At 36.8% G+C, this 22,007-nt stretch overlaps 2 long non-coding RNA genes across 3 annotated transcripts; one reads left to right on the forward strand and one right to left on the reverse strand.

Moving 5' to 3' along the window:
• The first annotated feature begins 1,373 nt into the window (after nt 1–1,373).
• On the forward strand, nt 1,374–12,235 carry LOC131538163 (uncharacterized). Of its 2 annotated transcripts, none has more exons than XR_009270494.1 (3): nt 1,374–4,420; nt 5,739–5,832; nt 6,099–12,235. It is a non-coding gene; the product is annotated as an uncharacterized LOC131538163 (long non-coding RNA). The 2 variants fall into 2 exon arrangements; XR_009270493.1 differs by having other exon boundaries at nt 5,739–5,783.
• Nucleotides 12,236–17,997: 5,762 nt separating this feature from the next.
• LOC131537660 (uncharacterized) lies at nt 17,998–21,868 on the reverse strand. The gene is made up of 3 exons (XR_009270361.1): nt 21,303–21,868; nt 18,816–19,819; nt 17,998–18,522 (listed from the first exon to the last, which is right to left on the reverse strand). It is a non-coding gene; the product is annotated as an uncharacterized LOC131537660 (long non-coding RNA).
• Nucleotides 21,869–22,007: the final 139 nt, after the last annotated feature.

Raw genomic sequence — 22,007 nt, forward strand, 5'->3', positions numbered from 1 at the left:
GTATTGGAAGTAGGGCTGAGCGATGTGGCCATAAAAGTTATCACTGATTTTTTTCATATCAGTCACTATATAATATATATAATTTATATAATTTCATACAATATAATACTATATAATTTCACTCCTAAGTGAAAGTTGTTGAAACCAGACCGTCAATTGATTTTAAACTACTTTGATCAAACATGACAAACACTTCACGCTTTTGAATTCTTTACACTTTAATATCCTAACAGACAAATTAATTTCTTAGTTTTTGCATGTTTTAATGAGTGATACTGTTTCAAATCATGAAACAGGTTTGTGTTCCTGACTTTGATGACATATATTCAGCATAGTGCAGGCTGCAATAATAATATTATTACTTTTTTGTCTTTCAGAAATGCCCATTTGACTTGACAGTAGTAGCAGCAGCTTGAGTTAGGATGCAGATGTAAATTTATGTTATCAAAACAATAACATCTGTAAAAATTGTAACAACCTCACTTTTATATGGTGAAATTAAATTATTCTGACTGTTCAAGATTTTTTTAAATTAACCATTGGTATTCCATAGTAGCAACTATATGGTTTCTAGGTGTCTGTATGAAAAACAGATACATAGATACCTAATACTCTAAATACATTTATTATAAATGCACAAACGCTATAGCTTAATCAAAAAAAGAAAAAAAAACTCTAATTATATTCAGTCACTCCTTTAATATATTTAATAAACATCTACATTAATAATATATTAAAATCCAGTATGAAGTCGGCACCGATAGCCTCATGGTTAGTGCATTGACATATAGCGCAACTGCGCTCACAGCTAGAGCCCTGCTCAGACCATTTAACACTTTACATCGATCCAGTCTTATTAACTTAGTCTCTTTGGTCCATGTACAAATTTTCGTTTTTCATTCGGGTAGAAAAATAAATAAGCAGCTTGAATATTCGATTTCTACACTTGGCCGGGAATTAAATGCCCCTTTCTGCTGATTGGTCAGCTGAAGATCAAATCGTGCCGTCATCAGTTCTTCAAGTTTCAAGCAACAGAATAATAGTCCTCCGCTGCTGCAGTTGTACAGATTCTTAACGCATTTACTGCAACTACATTTCATCTTTTTTCATCAAACAAACAGACTAATGAACAGCTCGAAACAACTTGTACTGGAGCAGAGCCTAGACAGGGCTTCCTTCTTTGTAGACCAGCAGTTCTTAAATTGATGAAGTCACTTTCTTTTTTTTCTATCATGATACATACCTTGATTTATTCCAAAGTGACTTATATGATGCATTTAATGTCAAATAATCTAAATGAAGCCTTTTTAAAAATCAAGTATTTGATGTGGTTCATGTTTGTGGCATGCACCACACCTCCCAGCCTTCAACCTCTCAGCCTTGAAAAATTGAAACTACACAGATTGACCAGTTTTCAAAGAAGGCTGTATTGAGAGACTGAAGCCTTGCCAACATCAGAGACACGGTTGTACTGTTACAAGGAAGCAGATTTACCAGAGAGGAATAGGGCCAATGAGTGGAACCTTTCTTTATATGTTGTCAGAATGTCTGATTGAATTCGAACAGGCTTCCAGAAGTTTTGATGTCTGGTCACTAGGAGCAACATACCTGGAAATTTTCACTAAGTCAGTGCCATGGACAGTGAAAAACCAAAGACAGCTGTGCAGTCTAATTGAAACAAAAGTGCTGCCACATGATTTGCAACATCTGGAAGAAAGATACAGGCTTATTGGTACAATGTTGCACTATGACCCAGCATCAAGACCTGATGCTTCCTCTGTAGTTCTTTCCCTAAAAACAGTAGGAGGACCAGATTTAAAGAGACGTTATGGTTAGTTTCTAAATGTAACTAATTGCCACAACCTGCCATCTATTAAACTTCTCCTCAGATTCAATAGACTATTTAAAATTTCTGCCATTTTCAGTTTGTACTATAAATAGTAATGTTGGTAAAATGCTGTTGGCTCCTATTCTTAATACTGGCTGCAAAGAAACCTGGGAGTCACATGGAGAACGTCTTACTGCATGCTCTTCACATTTGTAGCATTCTCAACTACTCTTCTTGCCAGGGACAAATGATAGTTGTACACCCTCTTTGTTGTGAGCTGCTGTCCTGGAAAGGGCCTCATCAGATTTTTTTTGGGAAAGCTTCATCTTTAACATCTTCATCTGTTTTTCTGCCTCTGGTAGTGGTGTGTCCATTGGAATACCTAGTTTCCCTCTTACTGTTTGGTGCAGCTTGTAACACCACATACTTGCCATCAGTAGCTCCAATGAAATTTGGGAAGCTCCACCTCTCCTGAAACCCTTTAGCGATTTCCACCCAATCTTACATTTCTGGTACTGGCATATTCGTTCACCAACACATCCCAGATTAACTTGGTGACCTCATGCACAATTGTTGGTAATGAGTCGCTAGTTTCCGGAAACCTGTATTACGAATCATGCAACTACAAATCATATAAATTTAGATATTATAAACATTTACATTGTGAAATTCTGCAAAGCTGCTTTGAAACAATGCGTTTTGTGGAAAGGACTATACAAGTAAATTTGACACTATGTATAATTCGTAATCGATCTTATTTGTATCTTTTTTCTTTTTTTTTTTTTTTTACTGTTTTTCTCTTGATAGTTGAAGAAGTGAAGAAAAAAATGGAAAAACCTCAGGGATAAATACATAAAAGAGACGAGAACCATGAAAGAGAAGAAGAGTGGGTCAGAAGCAGACAGTCAGAAAGTCTAGAAATACTTTCAAATTATAACATTCCTTGAGAATCCATGTATCATTTGTTCATATTAATATTCAGGAACGTCTTCATTGCTGAAGTACTGAATGGAAAGTTGGAGACCAGCAAGATGGTTAGAGTCCACTTCTCAGGGCCCTATCATACACCTGGTGCAATGCAAGTGTTTTTTGCTAGTTTCAGCATGACGCAGTTATCATTTTCACGTCCTGTACCATGTTATTTAAATAGAAAATGCATTTGCACCCATTTGTGCGCTCATGGGCGTGCTGGTGTGAAAACGAGGTGTGTTCAGGCGTGTTGCTATTTTATGGCAACTGAAATAGACTGCGACCAACTAAAACCTGGTCAATGGTGCAATATTTTTTTTCCATGATTTAAAGAGCGCGTTAGTAATATGCGCCTGTAGGTGAGTCCACAAAGCACATACACTCTGCTTATTACACACAGGGGCACGCAGCAGCACACACACGCCAAATATTAAATTAAAGGATTACAATGTAAAAGAATATTATTGTGTAGGTTACATAAATATAAAAATGCCTACATGTCATAATGGATAGTCATTGCGTGTATCAGAATTAGGCTACTTATTTGCTCGCGCACCAGCAGCTCCATTTCCTCTCTAGAGACGCGTTCAGTCTTTGTGCCTGCAAATTCCGCCGAGTAAATAGCGAATCCGCCATGGCGCAAGCGCAACTGGCTCTTAAAGGGAATGGGAGATGAGACTCTGATTGGTTTATTGCACGTTACGCCCAAAACACACCCATTACTCATTAAGAGAACAGGGGCAACCCTCTTAGACCATGCACCGGGTGCAGCTACCGTTAAACTAGCAAAAGTGGATTCGGACACGCCCTAAGTACACCTACACCCTGTGCTTTAGACCATACACTTAGATCCTTGAATTAGGGCCCTTAGAGCTTGAGGCTTGTGTGGCATCGATCATCAGTAAAGTCAAAGAGGCCCTTGGACAGCCAGATTCATTAGTTTTGACAGACAGCCAGGGCAATGAAATAATCGAGTCTGAAGGAACTAGGGGTATTTTTGATTATGTTAGCCACGCTATTTTATGCATAACTAGGGCTACTTTTTAAGATAGTTTCAACAGCTTATGTACAGTTTCTTAAATCTCACTTAAGTTATATGATGTGCACCAGACTTATTCAAAAACTTAGGTGCTCAGTTTCGTAGACTGCATATAATAGTTATAAACATTGTTTCGTTGGAAGATCCATTATGTTTCATTGTCCTCGCAGGTTCAACATTCTGAAAGCAAAATTCCAGAAAAGTGTTTGCAGCGCCAGAACAACAGGCGGGAATAAAAGAAAGAGGCTAAGGTAACTTTAGTTTATTTCTCAAGCCAACATTCTGTCATCTATCTATCTATCCATCTATCCTTTTTTTCTGTGGCTGTGTACAAATTATTTGAGACCAACTTTGTGTAAGTAAAATTAAATTACAAATGTTTTACAGTTGAAGAGAAGACACTGGCCTTCAAGAAGTTGTAGCTGACATCGAAGAGGTTGTTGAGGCAGCTCAAGGACTAAAAGAAGTGTCGAAGATGATGAAAGAGTTTAGTGGATTTGCTCGTTCCACACTGACAACTCTGGCACTTTCAGAGGCTGAAGTGGCTTCTTTGAAAGCTGTCTTTGGCCGTCTCATCTGCAGAGGTTGGTAATGTTTTAGATTACTATGACTCAGTGTGTAGGGTTCAGAGGCACTATATTACTACACACTAATCTTCTCTCTGTTCATGTGTTCTCATATGTGGGTGGATTTTCTTTTTCTACTGTACAGCAGCAGATGGCATTATAAAATATAGTTTGTATGTTCCTAATGATGGGTGGTATGCTGTGTAAGGTGTCGCATGGCTATTAGCTGGTCTTCAAACAACAAAAAGAGATCAGCACTCAAAAAAAAAAAAAAAAATCCTTTAAAACTGTTTATTGGGTCATAACAGGAGACATTAGACAAACTTTTCAGCAAACCACCACCTTCAGTGTCACTTGAATTCCTCCCAGAAATATTGTATACAATATTACATTTAGTTAGGTGTTTATAATTACATAATCAATCCACAGAATTCTAGTTAGCTGAAATGTTCGTCTAATGCCTCCTATAATGAAGCAATACGAATGATTTTTGAGTACACACACACTATATAAGGACTGCACAATGAATCATTTCTAATCATGATTACAGTTACGTACGCCACAATTACGTAATCGTTCAAAAGGCACAATTACACCATTTTTTCTCAATTTTTTGAGGCCACACTAGAGAATGGAGATTGGACAATAGTTTGCAGGATTGTATCCGTTTCCTTTTTTGAATAATGGAATGATTTTGGCTAACTTAATATCAAATGGGACTATACCATTTTCCAAGGAAAGATTAACAATAAATGTAATAGTTGGAGGTATATTATCTGCAGCATCTCTTAAAAATCTAGCTGGAATATCGTTTGGTCCAGTTACAGTATGAATTTATAAAGGGAGAGAGGAATCCTGTCAGAGACTTTACGAGGCATGTTTGACCTTACAAAGGAATTATATCAGTAACTTAACTTTAAATCAAATTTTGTGATAGTCATTGATGTTACTTCTTGTGGAGCGGAAAAGCTCAGTTCTGTCAGGCAGTATGCTATCAACTATCATATCTTCATAACCTTTGATACAAATTTGTTGTCCACTGATAACTTTTATTATGTGGAAACATAATGAAATCACAAGCCATACACATAAGCACTGGGCTATCAGAATTTGTCCAGTCAAAATGATCCAACTGTCATGCCAAACTATTTGGCACTGTCATGAAACCTTCATAGGTTTTAAAATGGTCATATAGTGAGTGATATAAAGATATATAAACAGAATTTTTGTAATGACTTGTAGTTTGATTTGTAGTTGTGCATACAATGAAAGTTATATCTTATAAAAAATAAATAAACAAACAATACCTTTTGTCTTTTTGTTGTCTTATTCACAGGATGACAACTCCCTACAGTCACCCAGCACCACTTGATGTGGTTAGGTGTGTTGGAACCTGGAGGAGCCAAAAAGCTTTGACATTTGTAATGAAAGTAATAAAATACACGTTGGCACATATAAGGTCACCACTGTATGTGCACTTACTGATGGTGAGACAGTTAGAAATGGTAGTGACCCAGAGTTTGAAGATGGGCTGTCATATGTAGTGAAGAACTTCACCCTCTCTCAGAAATATGGGTGGCCATGTTTATTTGTTAATCAAGCAACAATAAAATTTAAGACAACTCCACTGATATTTTCATCCTGTCGCATTTAACAAGTTTCACAAGTATATATCTCTGTATTTTCTTTTCATCAGCATGACTACTCCAATTTGTCCTCCAGCACTTTGACGGTGCAAGTGTGTAGCAAGCCAACAAGCCCTTACCTACACTATGAAAGGAAAAAAACTGAAATAGCAAAATTAAAAACAGAGATGATCAGTGCACTCACTGATGGTGCAACTGTTTATCTGGAAAAAAAGGGTTTACCTCCAAATTTGAAGATGGGGGGAGCTACATTGTTCAAAAATACACACCATCAAATACATATGGTCAGATGTATTTGTACATTGGCCCTGGAACACTGAAGTTTAAAACCGTTCCACAAGACATCTCAGAGGAGTCAGAGATCTACCCAAAAGCCCTCTGTCCACCATCTCCCAACATAACTGCTGAAAAAGAGGACATTTTTTCCTGAGGAGGATACCTCAGCCTCCACGGGCACATCACTCAAGTGAGTAAATTTTCTTTTTGTCCATTTAAACATCTATCCATCTATCTGACAGTCTTTATCTGTCTATCACAATGGCTCTGTGATTGTAACACTGGTGAAACAGCCTCCATTTTCTAGATGCGTGGTGTGAGGATGACACAGGCTCATGTTCCTATTCTGGACCTTCACCTGAATTGTGGGGAAAAGGTTTTGGACATGTCACTGGAGGCGGGATGAGGCACTGATTGACCTGTATGTAGGTGATGAGGTGGTTTTTACCCTCCTTCGGCCCTGCATCCTGGACAACGGGCAAGGAAAATTTCACTCCTCAACATACACATCTGTGAAGGTACTTAATGCACAACATTACTTCCGCTATACCATTTGAGTAAAACTTGCATTTTGGAGCTATAAACCTAAATTTCAGTGAATAAATATCACATGCACAAAATTTTGAATAACAGGAGATTGTTGTAGCATTTACAAACCTTTACTTTATTTTAGTATATAGCAGCGAACAGTACATCTTAACATAAACACAACATACTGTAACTTCCTCTGAAGTGAACCACCCAAGGTTAAGCCCTCCCAGTCCTTTTCTCTCTTAAAAGGGAGCCTTACTGCTGCAACAGTCACTAAATTACACTTAGCTTTTTTAACATACTGATAGTGATTTTCTATGTTAGCCAGTGCTCCCACCAACAGTCCTCATCTACTCAGCAACGTTTCAGCCCTGAAAAAGGTAAACAAGACACAGAAATACGAATTGTTTGCCATGTCACACACTGTTATCTGACTAATAGCTGTTATTTGCAGCTCAGTTATGTGCTGGACATGGGACGGCGTGGAAACTGTTGTGAAAGAAGGGCCCATATGTCTCATACATGAAGAATTCTGGAGCCTTGGGTTGCTAAGAAACATGGATTCTGAGAAGTGTATTGGGAAGTTAATAAACACTTGGAAAAGAAATGTTTCTATTTGCTGTTTTGCTTGTTTCAAGCTGGTTTCTTTAGAGGACTTCAGTTGAAAGGAGTTGTAACAAGTAATGCAGGCAAAGATTAACAAAATAATAATTACCCCTTTATTAATGACTGCAGACTTGTGTGGCAAAACAAAGAAACACAGCAACATTTTTATATTTACTTTTACCAATATGTCAAGATGAATGTGTTTTACACATGTCTTGTGCTTTAATATTTACAAAGGTCACCAACAAAATCCATTTGCAGTTCCACCAACTTCCCACTTTTTGGCACTATGGATATGCAGAAATACACGTCGCTCGAATCATGTCCTTAACGTGGAATTTGAAGGGAAAAAAAAGTCTGTCCAGGTCAGATTTTGTCTTAAAATGTAGGTTTTCTGCCAGAACATACTTCACAAATGTCCTTCATTGCAGACTGAGACCAATATGGCTGAGTACCTGTGCTCAAAAGACACCCTTAAATTTCTGTATGTTCTCATGCTTGGAGAAAACCAATGCTTTCAAGCCTTTGCCATTATAAATGGAGAAGCGCTTGAGCAAAATAGATGGCTGGCTGCAGTAGATGTTTGCTTTAAAGCATTCTACATTTTTGATATAAATAGTCCAAACAGTGCTCCCCACTGTGGGAGCTTCTGTGTGTGGACTGAAATGCCAGCAGTAAGAATTCTGCGAGCATTCATTTTTGCTAACAAACAGTAGTTATCATTATTGTAACCTCATCTCTTTTATGTTGTTTGTTCTTTTAAATTAACTTGTACACTTTTTCTCCTAAATCCTTGCTCTGAGCATTTCTCTTGCACAATATCTTGACGCTTATGCACATGAATGTTTATGTAAATGCTATGAAATATTTTTTTCTTTTTGACTTGAGTCAGTCCGTTTTGTAATTGATGCAGTTTAATCATTATTCTAAATACTTATTTTTCTTCTACACTAATTACATTGCATTTGATGATTCTTACTGTGACTTAATCTCATATTGTTTACTCGTAGATGGAAGATTTTAGCCAGTTTTACTAACAAATTGCGTCAGCGCAAACCGTCTTTTGGCATTAAAATAGTATTGTCAGGATTTACTAAAGACGCGCAGTGAAGAATTAGTGCTGAAAAGGTGTGGACACAGTTATTTTTGTGCCTGACCTATGCATTTCATCATTTCTATTCATCAACAGAATAGAGCAAAAACAGGGAATCTTGTGTGTCACTTAACATTAAATAATTGTTTATTGAACTGTTGTACAAAATATCACATTTATAAATCATGCTGAAATGGCAATCTTCATCTGATTAGTTCACTTTGTTAAATGATATGAATATAAATGACACACAGGGGCCTCTTCTGCTGTTTTCACGCGGCCACCATATTGTAATCGAAAGCAGGGCTCTGTTGGGAAGAAACACCAAACCAAGATTTCCAATCTTAGATGTGGAAAAATGGGCAGAGGAAGGATGTCGCATCCCACGAGCTGTCCTTTTAAAAGGATACAGCAATTGTATTGAGGGATACATCGCTGATAATGAAGGTGAGGTTAACCATTGCATGAAGCCATACATGCTAGCGAAATACATCTGCCTTAGCATTCGAAAGACATTGTTTTAATTCATTAGTAATGTCAGCAGGACATTTTATGTTAGCATGTATTTCAAATATTTTTCTCCAATGTTTGCAGTCAGGAAAAGTGAGTCAGGCTGTGTTGTGAGGGCAAGGGTGTTTCGCTCAATGCGAAGAAAAAAAAAAAGTTAGCTCTTACACGGTGCATGTAACGGTTAAATGAGTTCAAGTTCAGGCGATAGAGTTCAAGTGCCAAAGTTGGTTTCTGTTCGTTTTCATTTCCCCCTCCTGTCTTTTTTTTTTTTTTTTTTAAAGTTATTAATGAAAAACATATAACAAGCCAGAAACATATAGATTTTTATTTTTTTTGCTTATTTAAACACACATTGCGATTTGTTTTTGGCCATGTAGAGCCACAGTACCATATTGTCTACATTTATAGAAAATGTGTCTAACTGTGGACTCAAGTCTTTGTAACCCTTTCCAACTACATGCATATCAACAACTCTTTTTTATTTATTTATTTATTTATTTTTTGCCAGGTGTGGCTCACATCAGCTTATGCTGTTTGTGAATGGCATACTTGACACACTGTCTGGGTGTTTATATAAATCAGTTTAGCTCTAAACCACACCTTTATTCTCATTTCATTGATTGGACTCCTGGTTTGCCAACACCTGACTCCAATTGGCATTTAGTGACACCAGAAGCCTAGTGTTTCACTTACTTTTTCCACCATCACTTTGTGTTTATATGAGTGTGCTCAATGAAGACATGAAAGATCATTACTGTTTGTGTTTTATCAGTTTAGAAATATTGTGTTTAATATTTGTGACTCAAATAAAATTATGAACAATTTATGCAGAAAATTGGAAATAGTTCACTTACTATATATTAGTGCTGTCTAACTATTAATCGCATCCAAAATAAAAGTTTTTGTTTACATAATGTGTACTGTGTATATTTATTATGTATATACATTTATGTTTATATTCTTATATTTTATATTATACATAAATATAATATTTTATTTTTGTTACTTGTCGATACAGAATTTTTTACAAATACTAGATACAGAAACCAAAAGAATATGTATAATGTTAGTTGGCTTAGTTAATTTAGCAAATAGATATTTCCTTCAGTTATTTCCGCACTTAATTATGCCTATTAAAATGTATTCTACAAGATTTTGTTTCTTTCACTGTTCTTTTTATATACATGTATATACATGTTTATTTCATATACATGCCCAACTGTTTTAAATACACTTTTTTTTTCCCCAGAGGGTGCATTGTTATTTTTGTTGCTTATCAATGTTCTGTAAAGGTTTATCAGACAGGAATAATATAACGGCTTCTCATAAATTTTTGCCTCGTAACTGGGAATATCATGGCAAGAGGTAAGTTGTCGTCTTGAGCATCACTTATTGGTTTGCATTTAAATTTTTTTCATTTAAAATAACTTTTCTTCTTGAACATATTAAAATGTAATGTATTCCTGTGATCAAAGCATCATTACTCCAGTCTTCAGTGTCACATGATCCTTCAGAAATCATTCTAATATGTTGATTTGCTGCTCAAGAAACATTTCTGATTATTAGCAATGTTGAAAACCATTTTTCAGGATTCTTTCATGAATACAACGTTCAAAAGAACAACATTTCTCTGAAATAGAAAGCTTTTGTACCATTACAAATGTATTTACTGTCAACTTAATGCATCCCTGTATTAAATTATTTAAAAAAAATCTTAGTAACCTCAAACTTTTGAACAGTACTGTTGTATAATGTTGTAAAAGATATCTATTATGTATATATCACAGTCTTCTATTGTAGTGTGATTACCATACTGCAGTTACTGAACCAAAAATCCTCTCAGCCGTCCTGATCTCTCTGCTGTAGTCTCCTGCTGTCTGATTTGGTAGCTGAACTAAACCAGACAGTTATAGAAAGTTATGTATTTTGGGGAGGTGTGGCATATCTAATAGTATATCCAGGAGCCCCTGCCGCTTTAATCGCCTTTCGGTCCGAATAGGTGCCCACGGACCGCGATTTCAACCGAGCGGGAAACTTCTCTAAGCGGCGCGCTGCGACTCTGTGTTGCTTCAAGAGCATCATTCTGCGGATGAGATGCGCATATGCGCTTCGCGCCGCCTTTCATATTATAATACTTTTGCGCAAATTAAAGATTATTAATAGCCTTTCTTGTTCTGTCATATCTATCATATGTTGCTGCCTCATTATTGTGCTATACATTTAAAATAAGTGTCTTTTAATTTTATAGTATTTATTTACTTGTTTTTCATGAATGATAGTACAAAGAGCAATGTGTAACATTTTACCAGATTTAGTCCTACACCTATTAACTTTTATTCGCGATCACACGGACTCTATGGAGCGGCAGTACTTATGATCATACCATTTTGGCTATATGGGGGTGCTCAATGTCTGATTTCACATAGAACTACGCGGTTTTCTCCCAATAAGTTAATATTCAGCCTATTATGATAATGCTGTAAATAAGAATCTGAAAAGGAAAAAAAGCTTTAAATAAATATTTTAACGTGCGTGAATAAATCCAACCACCCCTAGATTTAAGTTTCACTTTCCATAATCTGTGACAGACAGAGGAGCATTTTGGCGGCAAGGATTTAAAACTTTAACAAGACTCAAACTGACACAGAGTGAAAGACTGGATTTTTTTCGATCAGGTAGGATACAAGTGATTTCAAAACTTTTCAGCCGATATATATATATATATATATCGTATATATTATTTATCTCGTATAAGATGCAATTGAAATACACATTAGGGTTACAATTTTTTTTATATTTTAAAATGAAACAATATGTTATTTGAACAATTACACCTTCCTGAGCCATCAATGTGGCATTATTTTTTTTAAATTAATTATATAGAATTCCAAGCACCACAAAACTGCTCGTCCCCACAGCCGTGTACAGAGGGAACATGCTTTATTTTGAGGTCAAATACAGGATTTTCTACCATTTAAAATACAAAGTCTATTCATAACTATCAAATATATGATGTAAATGGCATAATAAAACAAAATGCCAAATAAATATTATATAAAATATATAATGAAAACAGTGGTCCCCTGGAGTGTCACTGGTGTTACTGTTTAACAAAAGTCTTTTATTTTGGAATAAAAAAATCACACTGATGACATCATTCAACTTCCTCCTTCCTATTTTCTAAACATCTATGAAAAAAGGCCCATGTTTAGTCCACTGTTTCTTTTTGGTTATCAGAAATTTTCTCATTTATCTCATGATTTCATATGAAGCTTTTAGTTGAAGTCACTGGTGTGACCTATTTATTGTTAGGGAAATGTAAAAAAAAACTATAATACAAATGGATTAAACTACTTAATTTAGTAAGTATACCATGATTGACAACATGTGGCTTGATATCTTGCAGCAGACATTTTGTAAAATGCATTTTTCATGAAAATTGTCACTGGTGTTACTGTCACTGGTGTTACCTTCCTTATGGATAACACCAGTGAAGATCAGTATATCAGGCCTAATGTATGTCACTGGTTTTACTGTGCTGTGTTACTGTACTGTTTTTGTCTGTCACATTAAATAAATAAAACATAATCTCTTTATTTCTTGCATTTTCATTATTTTTCTGTAACTCTGACTACATGTGTTGAATTTTTTTTTTTTTAAATATTTTTTCATAATAACTTTTAATATTGCTAAAGAAGGTAACACCAGTGACAAAAAATGATACATGTGGTCTTGAAATAATTGCACAAAAAAGCTAAAAAATATATAATTAAGCTGTTATTTATACAGTGGGGCAAAGAAGTATTTAGTCAGCCACCAATTGTGCAAGTTCTCCCACTTAAAAAGATGAGAGAGGCCTGTAATTTTCATCATAGGTATACCTCAACTATGAGAGACAAAATGAGAAAAAAAATTCCAGAAAAATCACATTGTAGGATTTTTAAAGAATTTATTTGCAAATTATGGTGGAAAATAAGTATTTGGTCAATAACAAAATTTCATCTCAATACTTTGTTATATACCCTTTGTTGGCAATGACAGAGGTCAAACATTTTCTGTAAGTCTTCACAAGGTTTTCACACACTGTTGCTGGTATTTTGGCCCATTCCTCCATGCAGATCTCCTCTAGAGCAGTAATGTTTTGGGGCTGTCGCTGGGCAACACGGACTTTCAACTCCCTCCAAAGATTTTCGATGGGGTTGAGATCTGGAGACTGGCTAGGCCACTCCAGGACCTTGAAATGCTTCTTACGAAGCCACTCCTTCGCTGTTCGGGCGGTGTGTTTGGGATCATTGTCATGCTGAAAGACCCAGCCACGTTTCATCTTCAATGCCCTTGCTGATGGAAGGAGGTTTTCACTCAAAATCTCACGATACATGGCCCCATTCATTCTTTCGTTTACACGGATCAGTCGTCCTGGTCCCTTTGCAGAAAAACAGCCCCAAAGCATGATGTTTCCACCCCCATGCTTCACAGTAGGTATGGTGTTCTTTGGATGCAACTCAGCATTCTTTCTCCTCCAAACACGACAAGTTGAGTTTTTACCAAAAAGTTCTATTTTGGTTTCATCTGACCATATGACATTCTCCCAATCCTCTTCTGGATCATCCAAATGCTCTCTAGCAAACTTCAGACGGGCCGGACATGTACTGGCTTAAGCAGGGGGACACGTCTGGCACTGCAGGATTTGAGTCCCTGGCGGCGCAGTGTGTTACTGATGGTAGCCTTTGTTACTTTGGTCCCAGCTCTCTGCAGGTCATTCACTAGGTCCTCCCGTGTGGTTCTGGGATTTTGCTCACAGTTCTTGTGATCATTTTGACCCCACGGGGTGAGATCTTGCGTGGAGCCCCAGATCGAGGGAGATTATCAGTGGTCTTGTATGTCTTCCATTTTCTAATAATTGCTCCCACAGTTGATTTCTTCTCACCAAGCTGCTTATCTATTGCATATTCAGTCTTCCCAGCACGGTGCAGGTCTACAGTTTTGTTTCTGGTGTCCTTTGACAGCTCTTTGGTCTTGGCCATGGTGGAGTTTGGAGTTGGACTGTTTGAGGTTGTGGACAGGTGTCTTTTATACTGATAACGAGTTCAAACAGATGCCATTAATACAGGTAACGAGTGGAGGACAGAAGAGCCTCTTAAAGAAGAAGTTACAGGTCTGTGAGAGCCAGAAATCTTGCTTGTTTGTAGGTGACCAAATACTTATTTTACCGAGGAATTTACCAATTAATTCTTTAAAAATCCTACAATGTGATTTTCTGGATTTTTTTCCCCCTCATTTTGTCTCTCATAGTTGAGGTATACCTATGATGAATATTACAGTCCTCTCTCATCTTTTTAAGTGGGAGAACTTGCACAATTGGTGGCTGACTAAATACTTTTTTGCCTCACTGTATGTATTCATAAAGTCAAAAGGTAATCTAATAATGTGGTCTAAGTTTAAATGTAAAAAAGAAAAAAAATTTTTAATACATTTTGCCATACCAAAAGTGGACGTTTCTGTAGAATGACCCTATAATGAGAATACTATTATAATAAAACGCGGTGAATTTAGTTAATGAGTTTAGTTCCTGTGTTTCTGGATGTTGTTGCGTCAAGAACGCGTCCACAAAAGGAGTTCATTCAGAGCCGCGCAGACGCGTTCATGCATCGGGGCGTTTTGTGCATGTAGCCTATAAGTTGTTATATTAACGTTATGTTGTATAAATAATTAAGCGTATTTTATATGAGATAAATGAGTTAAATCCCATTGATTAAAAACCTGCTATCAAATGCTTCATTCTACTGGTCATTCAGCGCGCGCAGCTCAAAACAGAAATGCAGAACATTAATAACTGTCATATACATAACGTTATAATGAGAGCACTATTGTAAAAAAGGTTTCGTTGACCTTTAATGTTAACTATCTTTTAATCAAAATATAAAACATTATTCACTCTGTTTGTATCTGCGAGGCGTCCATTACACATTTTCCCTGTGTGTTAACGTCAGTATTTATGACTGTCGAATGTCTGACTTGACTCTTGGTAATGTATTTTGCCCCGCCCCCAAATATATGATTCGACTATCAGTCGACTATCAGCAAGATTTGAAAATTCAGATTCGACTATGAAAATCCTTAGTCGGGGACACCCCTAATTATCACCAGCTTTCACGTTGCTCAATAGCTAATTGCCCTCCTCCATCCCCAACTCCTCCTCTGTCAGTCAGGATTCAGCCTCTGATTCTCCTTTGAATCAGACTCAATTCTAAAATGTTACATTCAATTATTGAACTTTAATGATATCTGCAATACATTTTATGTTGGTTCTGTTCTGTTAACCCTGGGGGGTTATCGCTGCTCTCCCTGCTCTTATCTATGCTAGGCTGCATGGATGCGCAGGGATTTCTTGCCCAGAACAGAACCATACCACCAATCCAAACTGTATGCTGATTGTCAATCATCCTTGACGATAGTGGTCCTGACAGAAATATCCATTTTGCTGTCAGGAGTGGGTGAGGGTTACATGAGTGAACGAGTGCTGCTACGCGCTAAAACAGACGAAGCGCAATAGAATAATAGTTCAGTAATTCTGAGTAAAATCTGCATTTTGCTAAAATATTTGTTGTTGGACATTAAATGTGCCTTTTAAATCTACATACAAGTATATTTTTAAGGGACTAGTGTAAGGGGTAAATAAAATGTAAGCTAATGCAGTACTAATTACAAAGCTGAAATAAGTTAATGTCTCATAGCAGTTAAAATGTAGTCTTTTTTTAATTTATTTTCATTTTCAATTTAGTGATTTTAACTTTAAATTTAGTGATTTTAATGCTTTAAAGAGCAATGTTAGATTGTAATATTCTGCTTTCTGTCAGAGAGAAAGGCTGCATGGCTATAATATAATGTGAGAGAGTCAACGATTATATCATTGCGTTCCTATTGGTCAGTGTTAGAGGAGCTCAGCTTAGCCCCAAAATATAGAGATAGCCTTAAAGAAAACCCAGTCCACAGCATTCAGAACCTCATACTGGACAGAAGGTTCACCTTCCAAAAGGACATTGGACCTCATTCATGAAACTTGCGTGAATATATGAATACATTCTGAGTAATTTGGGCGTAAAACAGACCTTCCCGAAAACTCTCCTCTGGATTCACAAACGCTTCGTTAATGTCCAATTTGATAATTAAACGTGTATGTTAATGAATTCCAATCATTCGTAAATAGGGCGCTCGTGCACACTCTTTCACAATTAGCATAATCCCCGCCTTTGAATTACAGCTACGCAAATTTCGTGTCCAGGAACGCAGTGGAATATTCTGGTCTACTTTCTCAGGTTTGGCTCCAGTATATTGCATAAATGCAAAAAAGACTAATAGGCCATATGCCTAACAATAAATATTCAATAACGTGTGTCCACCAAAGCGTTTTTAGCTAGCTGAAAAAATCTCAGGCGCTCTTCTTAAAACGACCAGTTGGTGGCGCTTGAGAACACTTTGGTGGCACAGTGTTTTTCCAGCTGAGATGCTTTAGTTGCTATGATTTGGAATATCCACGACGGCAACGTATTACTAGTATCTTATTTTTAAGAATTTTACTAAATATAAAAAAGCAGTAACCAATAATATTGACTTCTCCATTGTTGTAGGCAGTCGTTGTACAAGTAGGATGGTTGGTCGCTATTTGTCCCACCCGTCCTCTATTTACGGCTGGGTAAATAGTGACAGTGACGAGCGCTGCGTTTTACTGTTATCAACTCAGCTACAAAAAAAAACAAACAAAAAAAACATTCTGAAAGAGGGCAGGGGCAAATTAGCTTGTAATTATTATGGCAGTGCATCAAAATTCAGTGTCATCAGTTTTGCCAAAAAGAACACAGAACGTTTTACGCACCATTTACACGTGGTAGGGAGCAGTGTACATTTCTTTCGTACCAACTTACGTTTTGAAAATACGAACATTTTCATGAATTCAAAAGTTTACGTCAGAACGGCTTTACGAACGATTTACACAAATATTTGTTCTGCTCGTGTTTCATGAATGAGGCCAAATGACCCTAAGACAACTCTGAACGTCCTCGAGTGGCCCACTCATTCTCTGCCAGCAGGAGGTGCTTTTAGAGCGGGAAAAATAGAGGTTTCCCCGGTAACGTCTGTAAACAAAGCAGAGCTCCGCTCATGAACGCTGCTTTATCAGGCATTACAGGCAAGATTAAATGAAAATGACATCGAAAACCTTGATTGTGCCTCTGAATTTTTAATCTGGGCCTGGGCAGCAGGCCAAATCGGCTGCCAGGCCACCGGGAATTGTCCTGGTTCTCCCGATGACCAGTCCGCGCCTGACTGTACTGAAATGCAAGCATTTCTCGGCCTCCTGATTCTTGCTGGTGGTTTGAAGTCACATCGTGAAGCAACACATAGCTTATGCCGAAGGTAAGATGGGGAAGGCGATTTTTCTGGCCACCATGCCACTGAAAACTTTCCACCGACTGTCAAGGATTGTGTGGTGTGATTTGATGATAAGAGGACAAGAGCTGCAAGGAGGGAAAATGATAAGCTGGCCCCTATCCAAAAGATTTGGGACAACTGGGTAGAGTCTTCTGTTGATGTGCTGTACAGTCCTGGTCTCAACATCACAGTTAACGAGTGTCTGGTTGCATTCAGGAGATGGTGCCCTAGCTTTCAAGCAATATATGACTAGCAAACCTGCGAAATAATATAGAATCAAAATCTGATGCAAACACCAGCTACTGTTGGAATATGCAGGTATACACCAGAAAACCTGCAGAGACACAGCATGAGAGACATCACTGTTTGCCTTCACACAGACACACAATCGTGTCCTACAGTCAGTGAATGAGAGGACAGGACACCACAGATCATTTTAGGTTTCAACAGCACCAAAAGTAGAGTGGACAATCTTCACAAGGTATTTGCTACTCTGTTTTGTTTTTTATTGCAACAATTGTTATTGTAATTATAATAATCATAGTGTGTTTAATATAATTATCAAATAAATTTAAAAAATGGCTCACTGGCCCATGTTCAACTTTTAATAAATTGATGTTCAATTGTATAAGTTTCATGATTTTAATTAGACATTAGACACATTATTTTATAAAATGTAATTTAACCGTTAAAACAAAAGAGTCCAGTATTCAGTAGTCCAGGAGACAGTATTCCTCCACCGCTGCAGATTTCATTTCGAGGCCTCTCTTCATGTCTGCTGTCTGGCGAGTTCCTCCGTAAACTCTTTCAGCCAGGTGTTCAGCTGAGCTCTGGCCACACATGACAAACCTCCCTAAACAAGATGATGTTACCCGTGGTTTTCTGACAGAATGCCAATCAAGGGATGCGCTCTGGTCTTTGGTGGCTTGCTCGATATTGTGAGCCATTTCCAAAGTTACTGTCAATGACCTCGTGTAGTTGTTCATGTTTACTCAGGCAGCTCACTGGTGACACCCTTGTAAAGCGTACTCCTGAAATGGAATAAAAGTGTTCATCAAAAGGTAAATACCTTAGTTCATAATCTGTTGTCTAATCTTTCATATTTCTTATTTAAAACTATATTCACCTTTTTTTTTTTGTATGAGTTTGAAGTATTTGACATTAATTGATGTTGTGGGGTCATCATAATGCTGTCAAATGTCACTGAAATTCTAGGAAAATATTGCCACTTAAAAAGTGATCTCATACAGCAAGTATTTTAGAAATCATGAGTTTAGAAAAGTTTATTTAAAATACTACAATGGAGAATTTAAAAGTGTCCCACCTTAATCCCTCAGCGAGTTTCATTGACAGAATCACCATTCTATTGACAGAACCTGGCTTGACTCCCTAGAGATACACAGGGGACATGTTAATAATAATAATAGTAATAATATGATTATTCCAACAATAATTTTAGAAAAACTGATATTCTTACTATAGTAGGTCAATTCAGCAGCAACACAGGAACAACTGCTTTGAGAGAGTATTACAGGACGAGAGTCACAATGGCAAGAATTAGCCATTAATATTATTTATAAATAGACTTTAAACATAGCCATATACTGTAATTAATATCCATCAATTTTCAAACTTTACCATTTTAATGACTATGCCTGTCTTTGTACAGATGTAGAACCATCAAATTTTTTTTTTAAACTAGAGATGCACCGATTGCAATTTTCTTGTCCAATTCCGATTTCCGTTTGACCCGCCGATACCGATTTTTGCCGATTACGATTTTCTTTCTAAGAACTATAATTGACAGCATAACAAAAATCTTTACTTTTTTCTTCAATGCAAAAAAATTATTTACATAATAAAAAATATTAAACATTACAATTCCCCCAATCTGGACTAAGTTACAGATGTTCTCTCACTTAAACAACTCTAAAAATAAGGAGCTCTGTGACTGGAAAGAGGTAGAAATAACAATTAACTGAAAAGGAGTTGATGTATATAAAACATGTCATTTCCCTCTTCAATTGTTAAATGTCTCATCTTTCACAACAAATTCTTACATTGTTTCAATTAATTCAGGTAGAATAATAAGAAACTGTAGAGCTGTTACCATTCAAATGAACTCAGTATGAACAAACTCCATCTTTCCACTGCTGAGGAAACACAGAAACTGCATCTGAAGTGGCATTAGATGTATTTGAGCAATTAAATCTTAGAAGAGCTCCAGGTGTTGTATGAAAGAATCCATAAAATACATACCAGTGGGTCAAGGTCCAGAGAGATTCCCAATATGTTATTAATTTCTTGAACAACATCCGACCAGAATGCCTTAATATGAAAACAGTCAAAAATACAATAAAAATATGTACCGTCTTCCATTTTACACTTAACACAGATCTTTGAAAATGTGTTATTTCTTTAATTATGTTGAGTCGAAGTCATGCGAGTTGAGTCCACATCCCTGACCAAGTAATTTTTTCATTAATGTGCATCTTATTTGACAATAAATAAATAAATAAATAAAAATTACAGTGGCTTGTAAATTGAATTTGATTTGATTTGATTGATTGTATATTTTAAAAGATTGATTAAATTAAGTTTTATTTAATTCATTTCATTAGACACCACTGTTATGATAAATTTGCATTGGAGCATAAAACACAGAATCCAGAAAACAGAATTTACAGAAATAAATTAAGTCAAGTTTTGCTACAAGCTGTACAAGGATGGCAATATTTAATGTTTCCAATAACCTGTCTAGTACCATTTAGCCACTTGAGACTTGATTTGGTTCCATCAGGAATTAATTGGACTGTCGTTTGCTAACTCATCAGGCTATTGAGAAAACTTTAAAGCCCAGCCCCAACACATAACACATCATACCACCACATATAAGCCCATGACCATCTGTTATTTAACAGGGTGTGTAATAAAATAAAATACTGCTAAGTAACTTCTACAATCAAAACCTGCTAAATTCTATTTATATCTCATTGTTTGTGTGATTAAGTGTTTTTAACCAATAAATAAATAGCCAAATTCCTTGTTGGGCATTTTACTTTTAAGTCAGTTTTTTTTTTTAAATTGTCAGGATTCAGAAGCATTGTTTTAAATACTGTGTATTTAACAACCTGTCACAAGTTTAAAAATAACCTACTTTTATTTCTTTCAAAAACAATTAACAACAACACAGGAATAACTTTAATTTAACAAATTTTATTTGCAATTTTTAATAATACACTAAAATAATAAATTATTATGATTTATATTTTATAATGCTTAACCGATCATTAGAGCTGCAGCGCTGGTTAAGTGTATCATGAAAAACCACTTGACTGAAGAACCTGGAAGCACTGCATTCATATGTGAAATCATGACCAAATCACTGCCAGTCACGGCAAATAACATCAGGCCAGACCGAGACTGGAAAATGTGTTTGAAAAAGAATTAGCTTTTCAAACATTGCAAAATCTGACCCCTCTTTTCCATTATTAAATTATTTACTATTTTAGAAATGGCCACATTGGTCCTTTAGAGGTCTATGGTTCATGGTCTCAAGAAAATTTGGCATTGTTTCTGTCTCTGTTTCCTATCTAGTCCAGGGTTCTCCAGCCGACTGGATGTTGTGTGTCCACTGAGGAACACAAAGCAGGAGTATTCTCTGTTTCATCATCTAATCATGTTATTTAGAAAAGGACCGGAACATTAAAATGGCCTCTAGTCAGTTCAGTACTGTTCAATAGCTGCTTCGTTTTCTGATCATAATTCAGAATTGAAAAATACAACAGCAAATGTAGTTTTGTTACGCTACCTTCCGTCTGACCCAGATGCCTTCATCCTAGACCTGACTTTTAAACCATTCGTGCTGTAAGATCTGCTGTAACGCCGGCCGCTTCGCTGGACTGGGGTCCAGACACTGGTAGATCAGATCACAGCATGCTGTAAAAGTTTGGAGGAGAGCGATGGTTAGTCAAGACCACGTAACACACCAGAGCTGACGTGTGAAAATACCTTCTGAAGTATCTGATAAAGCTATAATGAGAGGTAAATCAGTGTCTGTTTGCTCACCGATGGATACGTCAGCTTTCCAAGTGTAAGGACAGGCTTCCAATATTTCCTTGACGCTGGTAAAAGGCAGCTTTACGTTCACCATCATATACAGCGTAACACCTAGAGCCCAGACGTTTGTTGGGACGGCGTAGTATTTGGGCTTCGAGAAGACCTCTGGTGGGCAGAACTGTAATGCTCCTGTAAGCAAGACGTTGTGTGATTAATATTTTTCCACGTGTTTTTCAGAAAACAAATGAAATCACAATGCAATACAAAAAGCCAGCTCACCTATGTATTTCAAGCTGTCATAGCCATCGCTGTCAAGCAGGTGACCGGAGCCGAAGTCGATCAGCTTCAGCTCCAGAGTGTCTGTGTTCACCAGGGCGTTGTCAGCATGGACGTCATTATGAAAGACGCCGTGGTCTATGCAGTGCTGCACCGCCAGGACTAACTGGTGCATGAAGCC

This window comes from Onychostoma macrolepis, chromosome 03 (assembly GCF_012432095.1).
Source record: "Onychostoma macrolepis isolate SWU-2019 chromosome 03, ASM1243209v1, whole genome shotgun sequence".
Lineage (NCBI taxonomy): Eukaryota > Metazoa > Chordata > Actinopteri > Cypriniformes > Cyprinidae > Onychostoma > Onychostoma macrolepis.